Source organism: Gracilinanus agilis, chromosome 1 (assembly GCF_016433145.1).
Source record: "Gracilinanus agilis isolate LMUSP501 chromosome 1, AgileGrace, whole genome shotgun sequence".
NCBI classification, from domain to species: Eukaryota; Metazoa; Chordata; class Mammalia; order Didelphimorphia; family Didelphidae; genus Gracilinanus; species Gracilinanus agilis.
Window position 1 is genome coordinate 688,078,697 of NC_058130.1, and position 20,030 is coordinate 688,098,726.

The following is a 20,030-nucleotide window of genomic DNA, read 5'->3' on the forward strand; positions in this document are numbered from 1 at the left end:
TCTTTGCTAGTATTCTATTTAAGATTTTTGCATCTATGTTCATTAGGGAGATTGGTCTGTAGTTTTCTTTCTCTGTTTTTGATCTCCCTGGCTTTGGAATCAGTACCATATTTGTGTCATAAAAGGAATTGAGAGGACTCCTTCTTTGCTTCTCATATCAAATAATTTGTATAGTATTGGGATTAGTTGCTCTTTGAATGTCTGATAGAATTCGCTTGTGAGTCCATCAGGCCCCGCCAGTTTTTTCTTAGGGAGTTCTTTGATTGCTTATTCAATTTCTTTTTCTGATATGGGATTATTTAGGTATTCTATTTCTTCTGCTGTCAATCTAGGCAATTTATATTTTTAAATCTTCATCCATATCTCCTAAATTATTATATTTATTGCCATATAATTGGGCAAAATAGTTTTTAATGATTGCCTTAATTTCCCCTTCATTAGAGGTGAGGTCTCCCTTTTCATCTTTGATACTGTCAATTTGGTTTTCTTCTTTCCTTTTTTTTATTAGATTGACCTGTACTTTTCCTATTTTATCTGTTTTTTCAATATACCAGCTTCTAGTGTTGTTTATTAATTCAATAGTTCTTTTACTTTCAATTTTATTAATTTCTCCCTTAATTTTTAGTATTTCTAATTTAGTTTTCATCTGGGGATTTTTAATTTGCTCGCTTTCTAGTTTTTTAAGTTGCATGCCCAATTCACTAATCTCTGCCTTACTTAATTTGTTAATATATGCACTCAAGGATATAAATTTCCCCCTGAGTACAGCCGTGGCTGTATCCCACAGAGTTTGATAGGATGTCTCATCATTGTCATTCTCTTCAATGAAATTGTTGATTGTTTCTATGATTTCTTCTCTTACTAATTGGTTTTGGAGAATCATATTGTTTAATTTCCAATTAATTTTTGATTTGCCTGTCCAGGTGCCCTTACTAATTATTGTTTTTATTGCATTATGATCTGAGAAAGTTACATTTATTATTTCTGCTCTTTTGCATTTGTTTGCAATGTTTCTGTACCCTATTACATGGTCAATCTTTGTGAACGTACCATGTGCAGCTGAAAAGAAGGTGTATTCCTTTTTGTCCCTATTTATTTTTCTCCACATATCAATTAAATCTAATTTTTCTAGGACTTCATTCACCTCTCTTACCACTTTCTTATTTATTTTTTGGTTTGATTTATCTAGATCTGAAAGAGTAATATTTAGATCTCCCACTATTATGGTTTTATTATCTATTTCCTACTTGAGCTCTGCCAGTTTCTCCTTTATGAATTTGGATGCTGTGCCACTTGGTGCATACATACTGAGCACTGTTATTTCCTCATTGTTTATACTGCCTTTAATCAGGATGTAATGTCTTTTTTAATCATATCTATTTTTACTTAGGCTTTGTCAGAAATCATAATAGCCACTCCTGCCTTCTTTTTCTCATTTGATGCCCAAAAGATTTTGCTCAAGCCCTTAAGCTTAAACTTGTTTATGTCTACCCGCCTCATATGTGTTTCTTGTAGACAACATATGGTAGGATTTTGGCTTCTGATCCACTCTGCTATTTGCTTCCGTTTTATGAGCGCGTTCATCCCATTCACATTCAGAGTTACAATTATCAATTGTGCATTCGCTGACATTTTTGTATCCTCCCCTAGGCCTACCCCTTCTTCTTACACTATTTCCTTTTAAACCAGTTTTTTGCTTTAAGCCGGTATCCCTTATCCCCTCCCTTGATTAACTTCCCTTTCTACCCCCTCCCTTATTATTCCCCTCTTTTTATTTTTAAAGGCCTAATGAATTACCTCCCTCTACTTCTTCCCTCCCTTTTTTGACCTCCTCACTCTCCTGTTCCCCTTGGTTTATCCCTTCTTACTTTCTCAGTAGGGTTAGATAGAGTTTTATATCTCAATAAATAATATAGCTACTCTTCCCTCTCTGTGTTGATTACACTGAGAGTAAGGTTTAAATATTACCTCTTAATGCTTTCTTCCTCTCCTTCTTACAATAGTATTTGTCCCCTCCCCTTCCCATGCCCTCTTTGTGTGTAATAGAATATCCTATTTTTCTTATTCAATCAAGTTTCTCTTGGTGTCCCCTACTATTCACCCCCCTCTTTCCCACCCCCCATATCATCTTAGACCATTTAGTATTCTAACCTCTCCCTATGAATTAGTCTTCTGATTACTATGATAGTGAATACTATAATAGTGAATAAAGTTCACTACAGAGAATTATACATAGCATTTCTCCACATAGGAATACAGATAATTAGATCTTATTGAAGTCCTTAAAGAGGCAAATTTAAAAAATATGAGTTTTCTTTCTTTCCCCTTTGTTTCTTATTTACCTTTTTCATGTTTCTCTTGATTTTTGTGGTTGGATATCAGACTTTCCATTTAGTCCTGGTTTTTTATGTGCAAATACTCGGAAATCTTCTATCTTGTGGAAAGCCCATACTTTCCCCTGGATGTATATAGTCAGTTGTTATGGGTAGTTGATTCGTGGTTGAAGACCCAGTTCTCTTCCCTTTCTGAATATCATATTCCAAGCCTTGGGGTCTTTTTGTATGGAGGCTTCCAGATCCTCTGTGGTCCTGATTGGTGCTCCTTGGTATCTGAATTGTCTCTTTCTGGCTTCTTGTAAAATATTTTCTTTTAATTGGAAGCTCTTGAATATGGCTATTATATGCCTGGGGGTTGTCTTTTCTGGGTCTAGTGTAGAGGGTGGTCTATGGATCCTTTCAATGTCTATTTGCCCTCTTGTAGAACTTCAGGGCAATTTTACTGAATAATTTCTTTTAGTATTGAGTCCAAATTTCTATTAATTTCTGCTTTTTCAGGAAGACCAATGATTCTCAGATTGACTCTTCTAGACTGATTTTCTTGGTCTGTCACTTTCTCATTGAGATATTTTATGTTTCCTTTTATTTTATCAGTCTTTTGACTTTGTTTTATTTCTTTTTGCACTCTTGAGAGATCATTGGCTTCTAATTGCTCAATTCTATCCTTTAAGGACTGGTTTTCAGCTATAATTTTTTGGTTTTCCTTTTCAATCTGGTCATTTTTGGTGTTCAATTTGCTTATCAGTTCATTTGATTTCTGAGCCTCACTTTCCAATTGAAAAATTCTGCCTTTTAAACTGTTATTTTCTAACCTGATTTTCTTTTGAGCTGTTTCCCATTTCTCTAGCCAAATCTTTTCCAACTTTCTCATCATCTCAGATTTGAACTCTTCAAGAGCTTGTGACCAGTTTTCATTTTGACCATTTTCGTTTTGGGAGGGTTCAGATGTGATTGCTTGTTTGTTCTCCTCTTCTGTTTGCTCTGTTGTCTGGATTTTTTCTGTGTAAAAGTTGTTGAGTGTTAAAGATTTCTTGTTCTTGTTGTTAATCTTTCTCTTCTGGGCTTCCTGATTCTGGGTTTCCATTGTAAGCCCAACACCTTCTCAGCTTTATCCTCACTCTCAGGGTCTGTCTGCGCTCTTTAGGCTCCTGAGGTCTCAGGTCTGGTTGTTCTCAAGGTCAAGCCTCCTAGAGTTCGCCCTTGCTTGATCCTCTGCTGGAGGCTCCTTTACAAGTCTCAGGGTGCTCCTTCCACAGTTGTATACCCGTCTGCACTGGTTCCCCACTCAAGGTTTCAGATCCTTCTCTCTCGCCTGCGTCCACCTCCACCTGCGCTTGCGCTCCATGTCAGCGCTCAAAGTTCACGAGCGTTCTTTAGCCTTTTGGGGTCTTAAGTCTTGTTGCTCTCAGGAGAAGGCCCTCAAGCTTCCAATGACTCAATGGGTGCCCCAAACTTGCTCTACTTCTTTTGTGCTGGCCTTGGAAATGTAGGTGGTGTGTATGGGGGAGGGGGTTGCTCAGCCCGTGATTTAGTGAAAGCTGTTTCACCCCTTTATAGCATGGCAATGCCCCGATTACATGTACCTTCCATGTTGAGCCCTTTTGTGGGGTCCCTCCGATCATCTGGATTTGTTTTTATGTCCCCTTGAAGAGTCCTGTACGTTTTAGTTAGGAAAGGTTAAGCCGCTGCTTTTTACTCTGCTGCCATCTTAACCTGGAAGTCTACATTCCCATTGGTCATTATTTTAAGAGGATACTCTTGGTAAAACCAAAAACCCAAAATAAAAATATAAATAAACTTATGTTAAAAATAGTATGCTTTGATCTGTGTTCTGACTACAATAGTTTATACTCTGGACTTGGATAGAATCCTTTGTTTTAAGTCCATAAGAGTTGTCTTTGATAATTGTATTGCTGAGAATAGCTAGATATGCAAACATTCCTAAGGAAAAAAGATACCAAAGGCATGGGGGGGAAAAACTCTTTGGACCTCAATGATATTGAAAAACATTTCTTTAGGAATGCCAATAACTACCAAATTATGCCTACTCTTTCACATATACAAAATCTTTGAGATTTTCATCAAGATATCTAAGAAAACAATTCCTGACCCTGATGAAGTCAAAGGACAATTCTGTCAGACTTAAAGAATCATTAAAGCGATCCTCATCAAGTTTCTTAGTGGGAAGCTGACAAACTACAAGCCTTTTCCAAGCGATGTTCATCAATAAACTATAGCTTTTATCATTTCACAATTGATTAAAATATAAAGAAAATATATAAGATCCCAATGTGTGTCGTATTTGTAAAGCAAAATCATTTATTCAGGATTCTTTGAAAGGCATAACAAATATAATCCTGACGATAACTATGTGAACTATAAAATAGGACATTATATGCTTATCAAAGGTGTTACTAGTTTGACATTGGAAGTCAAGGACAAAGATCAAATTGAAGTGGGTTTTACCATGAAAAGTGTATTATTCTAGATGTTCCTTTTTGAGGATGACACTGTGTTGATTATATCAAGCTGTGAAACATTGTAAAACCTCCTGGAAGAGATCTGTAGTCACTCCTGGAGTTTGGCTTTACCATAGACACAGGAAACAAGCAAAGATGTCTATATGATATATATTTGAATTTATCTAGCTTATCTATTAATGTATGTATCTGAGGCAGACAGTCCAGATGGACAGTCAGTTGGGTACAGAGTTAAATAAGATGAGAAGAGCCTGGTGGATTGCCTTCAGGAAATTACAAAGCTCTTTTATTGACCCTAAGTTTCCCCAGAGAGTTAAAAACCCATCTTTTTAACAACAATATAATACTAGTTTTGCCTTATGGCAACTGGTCTCTAGCAGACTTAGTTCAGAGGCTAGTCTAGTGATTGAAATGTAATGATGAAACACTAGAGGATCATAAATTCAATAAAAATAAGTTTGTTTTTAATAGTTAACCAGCAGATGTTGCTGTAGAGTTTCCCCCACCAACAAAAAACAGAGCAGTATGAAATTTCTCAAACCATACCTATTCACATACCTTGCCTTTGGGGTCACCTTCCCTCTAGTCACACTCCTATTCCTACCTCACTTGGGTTGAAGAGTGGAAATTGCTTAGCTTCTGAGGCACTCAAGATTCATAGTGATCCAATCTACTTGGAGATATTTTGCTCAAAGTTTATTTTAAAACTTTGGCACTCATTTACTACTTTAGAGAATCTTATTAATGTAAATTGTCAGTTCTTATCTTATTAATCTTATTAATAATCTTATTAATGTAAATTGTCTTATTAATGTAAATTCCAGTTCCCCTCCCTTTTGTATTTTCTTTTCAATAAAGAGAGAAGTAACAGAGAATTTCTTATGTTTCTACAGAAAATCAGGGGTTTAAGTACTTATGAAGCAATTGAGAACAATACAGAAAAAGGAAACAATATTTAAATCTGAACAGAAAAGTGGAGACGTTAAAAGGGAAACAGTTTGTCAGCTGATTGGGTTTCCTTGGGATAAAATAATTTCTACTATTCCTCAGGATTTTCATTGAAGACACAAAGTTGCGAAACTTGCTGACATCTTCTTAGTGTGTATATTGGTTTCCATTCAAAACTTCCATCTAGCCTAGCTGCTCTGTACCACTTGCTACTTCTCTTATTGCTATTCCCAGACCGCTTCCAGGCAACGAAGGTTGGGATAAAGCCACCCACTCCTGTCCAAATTATGTGAGAGATCCCATCTTTTCCCCGATCAGGGAAGACCTTGTCTCTTTGTCTCTGTGATACTGGACTCCAATTTCTCGGGATTGTTTGCCAGGGCTCAGACTATAAACCTTCCTATAAGAAAGCCAGTCAAATCCCCAGTTATAAGTAAATTATTAAAAACATACAATTTGCTTATTCAAATGGACATTGCTTTCTTCATATGCATTTACCAGGGTAGCAAAATTGGGTCAAAAATATGGTCTTCATGGCATAACAATAAAAACAATATATATATGGTGCTTTCTGTGTGTCAGATACTGTGATAAATGCTGACCAGTATGATCTCATTTGATCCTCACTATAAGCCTGTTAGGTAAATGCTATTATTATTCCCATTTTACATATGAGGAAATTGAAGCTAAGTTAAGTGACCTGCCAAAGGGAGCACAGTTCAGAAATATTTATTTGAGCTGAACTTGAACTCAGTTTTCCTGACTCCAGACCCAGCACTGTATCCACTGCACCACCTAGCTACCCTTTATTTTATGTCCTAGTTATAAATCTTGCTAAATGGCAACAGTTTCTATAGGCTGGAGTTTTTATGATTTGAGAGATAAGAAATTAATAGCAGTTTTTAAGCTTCAGGCATCCAGACCAACTAACTCATCAGGATAGTCTTTTTGTCTCCTTAAGTGGAAGGCAAACTAGCCTATGAAAAAGAAATATATCTCCTACTATAGTTAACATAGAATACAACTGTACAAAAGAATATATGAGTATCTTACAAATGTCAAGGGAAAGATGCATGGTTTTTTGGGCAAAAAAATTTTGTGAGATATTCCCAAATTACATGTAATTTTCTTTAACAATCATTTAACTTTTTTGTGAGTTTCAAATTCTCTCCCACCTTTCCTCCCCCCTCCTTGAGAAGGCAAACAATTTATTATATTTGTGAGTTTATGTAAACCATTTTCACATTAGCTAACTTGCAATAAAAAGCACAAACAAAATGGAACAATAAAAATAATGATCACAAAAAGAAGTATGCTAGAAAAATTGCCTCTGGAAGTAGATATAATTTTTTAAAATAATTTTTTGTTTCTGTAATTGTCTTCAATCATTATCTTTATCTGAATAGCTTAGTCTTTCACAGTTGATCATATTTTAGTATTGTTATTGCGAATTATGTTCTCCTGGTTCTGCTGACTTCACTTTGCATGAGTTCATATGACTCTTAACAGGTTTTTCTGAAACCATCTTGCACATCACTTATAGCCCATTACTTTTTCGCACAGTCCTGCATGTTATGTTTTATATCACAGTACTTGATCAACCATTCCCCAATTAATGAGTATCTCCTCAATTTCTAAAACTTCGCTACTATAAAAATAGATATAAATATTTTTGTACAAATAAATCATTTTTCCTTTTATTGGATCTCTATAGAATACAAGATTGCATAGTGATATTTCTGGGTCAGAGGGTAATACACAGTGTGATAACCCTTTGGGGTGTCATTCCAAATTGTTATCCAGAATGATTGGAGTGGTTCATAACTCTGCCAACAGTGCATTAGTGTCCTAATTTTTCCACATCCCTTCTAGTATTTGTCATTTTCTTTTTCGGTCGTGTTATCCTATTTAACAGGTGTGAGCATATCTCAGATTTATTTTAATTTGTATTTCTCTAATCAGTAATAATTTAGAGGATTTGTCATATCACTATTGATAGCTTAGACTTCTACTGGAAATTGCCTCTTCATATCCTTTGACCATTCATTCATCAATGAAAGATTGATTGGCTCATATTTTTATAAATTTGTCTCAGTTCCCTATATATTTGAGAAATTAGACCTTAAAGAAACTTAGAAAATTTTCTCTCATTTTCCTATTCTCCTCCTAATTTTGGATCATTACTTTTGTTTTGGCGAGAGCTTTTTAAAATTTCATGTAATAAAAATTATCTTTTTGACTTCTCATCATTGCTATTTCTTTTTTTGGTTGTATGTTCTTTCCTTATTCTGACATACTTTTTTCCAATGCTTCCCTAATTTACTTATTATTCATTTAAAAACCCTTATCTACTTATTATTCATTTAAAAACCCTTATCTTCCATCTTAGAATCCATACTAAGTATTATCAATTCCAAGGCAGAAGGATTGTAAGAGGTAGGCAGTTGGGGTTAAGTGACTTATTCAGGACCATACAGGTCAGGGCAGATTTGAACCCAAGACCTCACTTCTCTAAGCCTGGCTCTTTATCCATTGAACCACCATTGAAGCCACAGTAATTATGATATCTCTATGTCTAAATTATGTTCCTATTTTGACTTTATCATGCTGGTCTATGGCTATTTTCTGCCCAACTGTTTTCCAGTTTTCCCAACAATTTTTGCAATATGTCGAGTTTATCTTTGTGTCTATCAAACACTAGACTATTATGTTCATTTATTACTATGTATTATATAGCTAATCTACTCTACTGACCCACCAGTTTATTTCTTGGCCAGTACAAGATAGTTGTAACAACTACCACTTTGCAATATAGTTTTTGTCATATAGTTTGAGATTCGGAATTGCTGATTGAAAAAAAAATGATTTCCTTTGTATTCTTGACATTTTGTTCTTCCAGATGAATTTTATTACTATTATATTTTAGCTCTTAAAATCATTCTAATTCTATGGTAGTTTGTGTAACACTGGATAAGTAAATTAGGTAGAACTGTCATTTTATTTTATTGTTTTGGCATACCCATGAGGAATTCATTTATTCCCAATTGGTTAGATCTATATTTGTATGAAAAATATTTTGTATCTGTGTTCCTATAATCCCTGGGCTCATTTTGGTAGGTAGAGTTCTAAGTGTTATATGTTGTCTCCAGTTATTTTAAATGGAATTTCTTTATCTCTTAATGGTTTTTTTTTGCTGGTAGCATATAGAAATACTAATGATTTATATGTGGATTTATTTTATATTCTGTAACATTGCTGAAGTAAATTGTTTCAGCTAGTTTTTTAATTGATTCTCCAGGCTTCTCCAACTATATCATTATGTCATTTACAAATAGTAATAATTCTGTTTGCTCATTACTTATTTTTATTTCTTCAGTTTCTTTTTCTTGTCTTATTGCTATTGCTGGCATTTCTACTCTAGTATTAAATAATAGTGGTGATAGTGGATATTCTTGCTTCATTCTTGATATTTTTGGGAAGACTTCAAGCTAATCTCCATCACAGATATTGTTTCTTTTTGTTTTTAGCTAGATGCTATTTACTATTTTAAGGAAACCTCCATTCATTCTTGTGCTCTCAAGTGTTTTTTTAATAAGAGTGAATGTTGTATTCCATCAAAGGCTTTCTTTGACATAATATGATTTTAGTGGTTATTGATATGGTCATAGTGTCTGATCTTCCTGGAATATTTCCACTATATTTCATTTTTAAATGTTGTGTTATTATTAATTAGGGAAATTGGTTTATAGTTTTCTTTTTCTGTTTTTGCTGGACAAATTGAATTTTGTTTGGACGCCTTTATTGATTTTTTCATTTGGGATTAATTGTTCTTTAAATGTTTGGTAGAATTCACTTGTGAATTCATCTGATCCTGGGGATTTTTTTTTCCTTAGGGAATTCATTGATGGCTTATTCAATTTCTTTTCTAAGATAGAATGATTTAACTATTCTATTTCTTCTTCTGTTAATCTGGACAGTTTAATTTTCTTATAAATATTCATCCATTTCACTTAATTTGTTAGTTTTACTGGCCTATATAATTGGGCAAAATGACTCCTAATAATTGCTTTAATTTTATTTTCATTGTTGGTGCATTCATTCTTTTTATTTTTTTCGATATTAGTAATTTGGTTTTCTTTTTAAAATCAATTTAACCAATGATTACTTTGTTTTATTGATTATTAAATAAAACCAGCTCTTATTTTTTTATTCAATGATGTTTTTACTTTACATTATTAATCCTTCCTTTCATTTTCAGGATTTCTAATTTGGTGTTTAATTGAGTATTTTAAGTTTGTTGTTTTTCTACTTTCTTTTAGTTGCATGCTTAATTCATTGATCTTGTTTTCCTCCTTTTTGTTGATGTATGAATTCCCCCCTAGATACTGCTTTGGCTGCATCCCACAAATTTTGGGATGTTTTCCCATAGTGGTCAATCATTCTCTTTAATGAAATTATTGTTTCTGTGATTTGTTCTTCAGGTTGCTCATTCTTTAGAATTAGGAATATTTAGTTTTCAATACATTTTTAATTTATGCTTACATGGTGCTTTATTAAATAATTTTAACTGCTTCATAGTCTGAAAAGGTTGTATTTAATTTTTCTGCATTTGGTTATAAAGTTTTTATGCTCTGATAAATGTTTTTTTGAGAAGGTGCCATGGGAAGTCGAGAGAAAGGAGTATTCCTATGTTCCTTTCTTTCTCTAGAGCTCTATCTAAGATTCTATCCATTTCTTTGACTTACTTATTTTATGGTTGGATTTAGTGAACTCCAAAGAGGGGAAAGTTGAAGTCCTCCACTAGTTTAGTTTTTCTATTTCCTCCTATACTCATTTAACTTTTCTTTTAAGAAATTAGATGCCAACCTATTTTATTATATATGCTTAAAATTGATTATAATTCTTTATATATGATTCTTTTTAGCAAACTGTAGTTTCCCTGCTTATCACTTTTAATAAATTCTGTTTTTCCTTTTTCCTCCCTGAGATCATAATTGCCGCCCATACTTTTTTTCCCCTTCAGCTGAAGTAGAGTAGGTTCTGCTTTAACCCCTACTCTTAACTCCGTATGTCATTTTACATTTTCTTCTACTTTTTCATTCTTTTGGTGTTTTTTTGTTGTTGTTTCTCAATATGTCCATGAAGTCAGTTTCTACTTGTCCAATTCTGATTTTTAAGAAATTGTTTTCTTTAGCGATCTTTTATACTTATTTTCCATTTGGGGAGTTCTGTTTTTTAAAATTTTATTTTCTTCAGTATTTTTTGTGCCTCTTTTACCAAGTTGTTAATTGTCTTTCTGTAATTTTCTTTTACTTTCATATTTTCATCTCATTTTTCTTATACTAGCTTATTTGGTCTTTGGATTTTAGTTCTTCCAGGAATCCTTGTTGGGTTTGTGTCCATTTTATAGTTTGATTTGAGGCTTTGTTTATGGCTGTTTTCACTTCATTGCCTTCTGAATTTTGCCTTGAACTTTGTTGTCAGTAAAGTATATTTTTATGGTCAGATTTTTTTGTTGTTGTTTGCTTATTTTTCCACTCAATTTTTTGATTTGGAACTTTGTTAATGTTGGACTCTTTTCCTCATGTGGGGCAGAGTGGCTGTCTCAAGCTTTTTTACACTGCTATTTTCAGATCTAGTTCTGGGGTTTTGGAAGTTTTAGGTGTTTTTTTAGGTGCTTAAGGTGGTGTTATCTGGGGAGAGGTAATCATTGGAGAGGTGTGATTACTGTTGTCTTGATCTGTTCTCTGGTCCTTACTCAGGAAGAGTGGATCTCTGATCCATTAGGATTAGAATTGATATTGTTCTTCAGAGCCTCTTCTACCTTGTGACTAGAAGTGTTAGTCCCTAATTTCTTGGGAATGGAAATGATATTGCCCCTCAATGCTTCTACTCTTGACCAGAAATGCTCCTGTCTACCCTTGAACTATGACTTAGAAGTAGGTATAAGCAGTAGGCATAAGAAGTATGTCTGGTACTATTTGCTAGCATAGGCATGCTCTGTAATCTCTTTCCAACCAGTTGCCAGGTCCCCTTACTATCTCTAACTTGAGAGCTCTGAAGCTGCTCCTGCTTCAGTCTTTACCATTTAGTCCCACCACTGGTGTTTCATCTAAATAAGCTGTGGGCCAGGCTCCTACCCTGGGTCACAGATCTCTTTTTCTGACTTCCTGTGATGTCTTAGCTGGAAGAATATATCCCTTTGACTATTTGTTGACTTTCCCACTCCAAAATTAAGCTTGAGAAATTATTTTAAAGTTGTTTCGAGGGGAGTGTTGGGAGAACTTAGATTCTTTAGTTTACCATCTTGGTTCTACCCCCAGGAATCCTGAATAGACTATTATAAAACAGGAGTAAACATTATCTTAAAGACATTGTAGAGAAGATGTGAAGATGAGGGGTGGTTTGTGGTATGCAGCCAGAGTGCTCCAATGGAAATTTTGTGATGTCAGGAAGGCTTCTAATGCATTAGGTGGTCCTCCTGTAGTTAATTTATGGGAGGTTGTTGACAAAAAGTCACTGTGGATATGCAGCCTTGTTTTGGGTTGCTTCCTGTGCCCCAATTTTAAATGAGTTATACCCACATAGATGAAATTTGAATAAGAATTAATTTTGTCTTTGGGCTAAAAAAGTCTATGAACATATTTATTTTGAAATTATTGACTTTAGAAGTGGAAGAGATCTTAGAGGTAATCTGAAGTGCCTCTTTCTTGCCTAATGGATAAAGCCCACACAGCATGGTTTTCAAAAACCTTTGCAGCTTGTTTCCCTCTTCAACATCCATCTTCTCACCCCACCTGTTTGTTCACTGTTAATCTCCACATTCAGCATATGAACCAAACTGATTTAGTCTCTGTCCCTTGCTTTCTTGCCATTCTCACTTCCCACATCTTTATCTTGTGGAGTTTCAAGGACCAGATCAAATTCTCTTATATATTTATTCAGTTTTATATATGTACCTTATCTCCACTCTCAGCAAAGTCTCCAGATCCATGGAAATTAGATTCAAGAATGTTTCTTATGTAGATGAGGATTTGATGTGCTTTACTTTCCTACAGAATTCAGAGCTAGTTTTAATGGATCAAAATTACAGAATGGTAGACAGGAGTCCTGGAGCTGGAGTAAAATCTTACTTCAAGTACTTTCTAATTGTATAACTATGAGCAGTTCAATTCATTTGTCTGTCTTGGTTTCTTCATCTACAAAATAGTGATAATAGTACTTATATTGCCTCCTTGACAGGATTGTTTTGAGTCTCAAATGAACTAGTCATAGAATCTCAGAGTAGGAAAGCGCTTTTAGAGAACACTTATTTCATATAGTAATTAAGATTTTTTTAAGTGCTTACAGGTTTGCAAAGCATTTTACAGCCATTCTTTTTATTCATTTAATGAGTAGTTCTCCTCCTCTAGCTTATTCTTGAAGACTTTCAATGAGGTGGACTTTATTACTTCCTAAAATGTGTGTAAAGTAATTTTTGAATGCTTTAAATTTAGCTTTTCGTAAACATGTCAACCATTATTATTATTATTAATAGTAGTATAAGTATAGAAATCTCTTCAAATTTTGAGATTCTGTGATTATATATCTTAATTATTTTTATATCTGATTGGTAGTTGCCTAGCACTATGTATAAAATAAAAATATTGATAACATTGATATAATATTGCTTTATGGTTTGGAAGGCCCTTTACAGATCGAATTTGATCCTTACAACCCATGATGTTATTAATATCTTCATTTTACAGAAGAGGAAATTTGAGTCAAAGAAGGTTAAGTGGTTTACCCTGTGTCACATAATTACTAAGTGTCTGAAATAGCATTCAAACTGAGGTCATCTTGACTCAGCCCTTCTCTACTATACCACCTAGGTCTCCCATACATAATAGATAGTTAATTATTGTTTGTTAGTGAATGAATAACAAATGTTAGCATCTCTAAGATAATTTTCTGTGTCCCATTTCTACTATATTTGAATATCCTAACCATTTAATGGAGATATTATACCTGAGAAGTGACTTTCCAAATTAGAGATGAGGCAATCAGTATTGGGGTAATTCGTACCATTATTGCCTATGTGGTAATAAGTACACTGAAGACTGTTGACAGTCTGTGTTTTCTTTTATGATCACTGGTATGTCATAGTAGATATATTTTCCAATTCCATTATAAATTGCCTTTTTATTTATGATATAAGGTTCCTTGGTTATTATGTAACATAATCCTTGATTATATGTCTTTATTTGAAAAGATGAATGGAGTTTTAGGGACACATAATTAATAAATCTTTAGAGCCTGTGGAAACACCTGTAGACCCTTTCATTATTGTTTTGCATAGTTCAGTAAGAGGTGTTAATTAAAAAACGTTGGTTCATGTTTCATTAGTCTTTAACCTCAAACTAGCTAGATATATTTGAAATTGTTAGAAATGGAAGAATGTTAATCATAAACAAAGCTAAAATATTTAGCTGAGGTATGTGGAATTTGAGCACTTTGATTTAAAAAACAACTTATGATTGAATTCTAGAATTCTTCCCATTGTCACCTTGCTTTCCAAACATAATGCCCTTTTAAGAATAGATAACTTATAGGCATTCCCTTGTAGGACAATATAGGAGAGGAATTTTTGGAAGCATACTGTGTTATATAATCAGATTGTTTGGATGAAGTTAGCTTGTTTATTATTAAACTTCTCCCTTATGTTTGACTGACTGTTAGTGTTTGCAAAGTACCTCCAACAAATATTTAAGTGCACTACTTTGTCGCACTGGATAATACAAATATGAAAAAGGGAACTTCTAAAGAATTTTTTACCCTATAAAAGGAGTAGTGCAGAATATCCAAGCAGTATCTGTACAAGAATTTCATGTTTACCATCCAATTGGAAGTAATATTTGAGGGCATCTATAATGTTATTTTTCTTCATATATTTATAGACTTGTATAAAAGGGGCATCTAGCTAAATTCTTTCATTTCTTAGAAAAAGAAAATTGAGATTACTTGACTTGCTAAAAATATTTTGGCTAGAAAGCCAAGATTTAACATAGACATCATTGGTCATTATATTAGATTTTGTTGATTTATTATATGTCAGAATAATAACAAACATTGTACATAGCCAATTCCTGCACACAATTTCAATTCATTTTGTTTCTAAAATTCTTTTCTTTTCTTTTCTTTTTTCTTTTCTTTTTTTTAAAAAAACCCTTACCTTCTGTCTTAGAGTCAATACTGTGTATTGGCTCCAAGGCTGAAGAGTGGTAAGGGTAGGCAATGGGGGTCAAGTGACTTGCTCAGGGTCACACAGCTGGGAAGTGTCTCAGGCCAGATTTTAACCTAGGACCTCCCGTCTCTAGGCCTGGTTATCAATCCACTGAGCTACCCAGCTGCCCCTCTTAAAATTCTTTTAATATATTCATTTATGTTATTTTTGTTGTTTAACCTGTAAATTAGCTTTCAAAAACCTTTCAAGACAGTCTATACTGTGTAACATTGCTATAAGACTTGTATGACATTCAAATTATTTCCTTTGGACATTGTCTTGCTAATTATCCATCCATATTTCTAGGCTTTCTGTTTGATTTTATAAATATAGAAATATTTAATATGAGAAAATAAAGTTCAAACCAATATTTTTATCAGAATATTATAAGCACAATTTCTATACTTAATATTGTCAGTTATTGGCTCTTTAATATTTAGATTCTCTTGCATTAAAAACATACCACAATAGTTAATCCTGTCTTCCTGTTTTCTTCCTCTGAAAGCAATAATTATGATAGGCAAATTATAGTGTTAGACTTAAAAAGTGGATTGTAACAAATAAGAAAATTCAGTACATTTTTATGTTCACAAAATAACCTAGTGAGTTTGTCTGGATGTGGATATACCAATTGCTTGCTACAAAGGAATAAATCCTCCTGGACGGTATATTGCCTTTAGAAATGGAGGCTGGATATTGACAAAATGACAGAAGATGGAAATAGTCGATGTTGGAAAGGTTCTGAAATTTTTAAAATACACTTTTAGTGAAGCAACCAGTTGGTCCAACTATTCTGGAAAACACTTTGGAACAGTTCCAAGAAAGTGACTAAAATGTCTGTTACCCAGACATCTTACTGCTAGGCAAATACTCCAGAGAGGCAACTTTATTGCAGTAACAACGAACTGTAAATTAAGCATATTCCCATCAGTTGTGAGAATGACTGAACAAATTATATGTGATTCAATGTTATTGCACTGTAAGAAATTGTGAACATTATTTTTAAAAAGTATGGAAAGACTATATCAACTGATGCTAAATTAAGTAAACTAAGAAAAAAAATCAATGCACACAATTGCCACGATAATAGCTAATATTTATTTATATAGCTAATTGTGAGACACTGTGCTAACTGCTTTTTGGATGTTGTTTGATTCTCCTAACAAACCAAAGAACTGGATGTTATTATTATCCCCATTCTACAGATGAAGATACCGAGCCAAAAAAAGCAAACAAAAAACAGCTTTCCCACAGTCACCCAGCTGGGAAGTGTCTGAAGCTGGATTTGAATTCTGGACCAGAACACTATACACTGTACCATTAGCTGCCCCATATAAATGGTGTAGAAAAATAATATACATGGAAAGAAGAAGAACAGTGAACCAATTGAAACTGAATACTATGGAGTTTTAATGACCCACATTGGTCCCTAAGAAAAGGTGGAAAAATTTTAACTTTATTTACCATTTGAAGAAATAGGAATGTGAGTATGAAATGATGAATGTCAGACTTTTAAGAGTGAGAGGCATAGATGATGTCACCTAGAAAGTCATATTTATTCTCACAATATTTGGGCTACAATTGTAAAGTGTTTATTGCTTAACATTATTGTACCTACTATTAAATATTTCATTTTTCTTTTAAGTAAAAAAATAACCCTTTGACCCTATTACATATACAGTGTAATTCATTAGTGTATATAAATTAAAATGTATATAATTTGATAATGCCAGCTGGTCCCGGTGAGAGCATTCAGAAGAAAGTGTATGGAAGAGGGATGGAGACCACCCCTCACCGAGATCCACTTTTCACAATGGAAGTTTGGAGTCAGAAGTCATGAACAGAAATGACAGTTTATTTCTCTTTCATGAAAGAGGGCCCCACTCCTAATCATAAGGCAAAAGAATCCATTTCTGGTTGAACCTAGCCTTTTATTGGCTATAACCACAAGCCCTCCTCTTCTCCATCTGCTTTCTCTGTCTCCTGCCCCTCTGCCTCCCCCCAAAACTGGGGAGCCAAAATTTACAGGTTAAAGTTTTGCCCAATCAGAAAATAGGACAACCACGACTTTAACATCTATAACTAGTGTAGAAGCTTGGATCAGTTAGCAAAAGGCATTACCAAAAACTTAAAAGCCTGTAGCACGCCTGATACATGCTCTGGGACACAACTGGGCAGAAGCAGGGGATCATGATTAAGAGTTTCCACAGATGATACTTCTGTCAACATGTTTGAAACTAGCACATTGCTTGGCCTGGGGGCTTTTGGAAAACATATTCTGAGGGCGACACATAGCCCACTCCTCATAAAGGGAAATGGAGTGAGAATTTGAGTAGATTTGAACTGAAAAGTAGGAATAAATTTGTGGAGGTAACATGAAGAGGCATTGCATTAACATCCCAACCTACGTAAAATTCTGCATGCAATAGCTAGCATTTATATAGCTTGTTAAGGATTATAAAAACTTTATATATGTTATCTGATCATTATCATAACCCTCTGAAGTATCATCCTCATTTAACAGATGAGAAAACTGAGGCTGAGAGGCTAAATGATGTGTTCAAGATCACATAGATACTAAGTACGTACTAAGAAGTACCTAAGACAGAATTCTAACTCATACTTTCCTGATTCCAAGACTGGTCTTCTCTCCAGTATGCCATCTACTTTGTATTGTCCAGACTTTGATAACCAGTTCAATATCCAGCCTATAGACCTTGTTTATCGGTTTTTATCTAATGGTTAATATGTTAAACATGCCAAGAGCAGACAGGATTACCTTTAGGAAATTTCAGATATATATATGTTTACTACTCCAACCTTCTCTAACAAAGTTCCATCTTTTTAACACTAATAATATTGTGATTTTTGCATGGCCATGAGACATAAATTATTTGCCTAAAGGACCACCTATAAGCTAGTTCTAGGTTATGCTTCATATCTCTTTTCTCTGGATGTGCTAGTCCATGTTGTCATCCCCTTCCAAAAGCTCACTCTCCTAAAGTCCTCCACTAGTTTAGTTTTGGAGCTTATGGAATAATCTCACTTAAAACAACTGAACAAACTTAAAGGAAAAAGGATGGTACTACATTTAAAATTCTAAAGCAGAGGAGAGGACCTAAGACCTCTCCCTGTAGAGTAGTGGTTCCCAAACTTTTTTGGCCTACTGCCCCCTTTCCAGAAAAAAATATCATTTAGCTCCCTGGAAATTAATTTTTTTTTTATTTTAGTAGCAATTAATAGGAAAGATAAATGCACCTGTGGCCATCACCGTTTCCCTGGATTGCTGCAGCACCCACCAGGGGGCAGTAGCTCTCATTTTGGGAATCACTGCTGTAGAGTATTATCTCTCACCCTATGCTATCAGTAAAGGAGTCAAAACCAAGAGTAGTAATTTACCGAAACAGTGAATCAAGGAGAATGGCTTTTTTTTTTTTTTAAAGTAACCTCTCACCCTTTTTCTAGCTGCCGTTTTCTACTTGATTAGCAGACTGGAACTGATAATAGGATATATACAATGGTTATACCTAGACACTTCCATAAGTCAACATTGTGACTCTTGGGAGGAACTTCTACGTGAAGATTAGCTTTAGAGATGTGCTGACAATCTTTGTCTTCACACTCTCCCTCCCCCAATCCCCATACACAAACACACTTGACTTTGGAGAGCAGTGGTACATTTAGACTGACAAAAGACATGTACGCCAGGACTTTTAGAAGTTGTAACAGGATGCTCAGTGTTAGGCTTTAGCTTTTTACTACTCATGAAACAAGTTATCCATTCTAAACCTGGAAAATCTACTATATTACTACCACCATTACTACAGCAAAAATAAACACTTGACTCTTTTATTCCCTCAGAATTTTACTGTGTCTTCTTTACCCCTTTTATTGGTAAAGACCTAGTAAGAATTATCTATACTTATTGGTATTTGTTTGCTGGTTTGTGATTACACCCTTTGGATTGAAATAGTGTTTTCTAAGGTTGTCCTACAAATGTCCTACAAGCTGCTAAATCCATTGACCCTTTCTAAAGTCTCATGATTTCTATGAAGCATTTGATAGTGCGCAACAATTCTATGCTCTTTATTAAGTGCCTGTTAGGAGTAGTGTACTGTAGTGTTATTTAGGCAGAGATAAAAAAATAGGTAGCTTATTTTTACCTGCTTGGAGGCAGGAAAACATGGGTCCCTGTTGTAATGTGTGACACTAACTATAGGAACCTAGGCAGTTCATGTAAATTCTTTGTTCTTCAGTTTCTTCTCCTCAAAACTGAGTTGGATTTGATAGATTTTAAGATCTCTTTTAGCTCTAAATCTATGGAACAGGGATCTTCTTGTCCTGTTGGACATTTTCTTCCCGTGGCTTCTATGCCATTTCTGTTTTCCGGTTCTCCTCTTACCTGTCTAACCACACCTTTCCAGGTTTGCTGCCCTCATGGAATGGGTGTTCCACATTGCTCTTTTCTAGCCTCTCTCATATCATCGCCTTAGGTTCTATTCCTTGATGATTTCATTTGCTGTTGTGGGCATAAGTATTATGTCTGTGTACATGGCTTGTAATCTACATGCAAGTCTAGTTACTCCTTTGAAGTAGAGGTCAGGAATCTTCTAAGTCACATTGGCATCAACATCTCGTATCTTTCATACATCTAAATATGCCCACTCATTATTTCCAAATTTTTAAGAATACTTTCTTTTTTCCATTTGCCCAGATTCACAACCAGATGCTTGGATTTTTAAACATCCAAATCCCTCCCCCCCATTTTCAGTCAGCTGTCAAGTCTTAAAATTTTGATTCAAGATATCTTCTTGTCTTTACAACCACTATCATTCTTAACTCTGTTATAACCACATTTTATACTACCACAAGAACTTCCAAATTGTCTTTCCTACCTTCACTTTATCCTTCATCCATTTTCATTCATCTAATGGCCTTAATAATCTTCCTAATCCACTTTGCTCCAGGTACCTTTGAATATTAACTGCTCAATTTGACATTTAA

At 34.4% G+C, this 20,030-nt stretch overlaps 1 protein-coding gene across 1 annotated transcript in view; it reads left to right on the forward strand.

Moving 5' to 3' along the window:
• The window catches only part of KHDRBS3 (KH RNA binding domain containing, signal transduction associated 3), a 213,556-nt gene that overhangs the window by 18,467 nt on the left and 175,059 nt on the right, over nucleotides 1-20,030 (forward strand). The gene's annotated exons all lie outside the window — the stretch shown is intronic.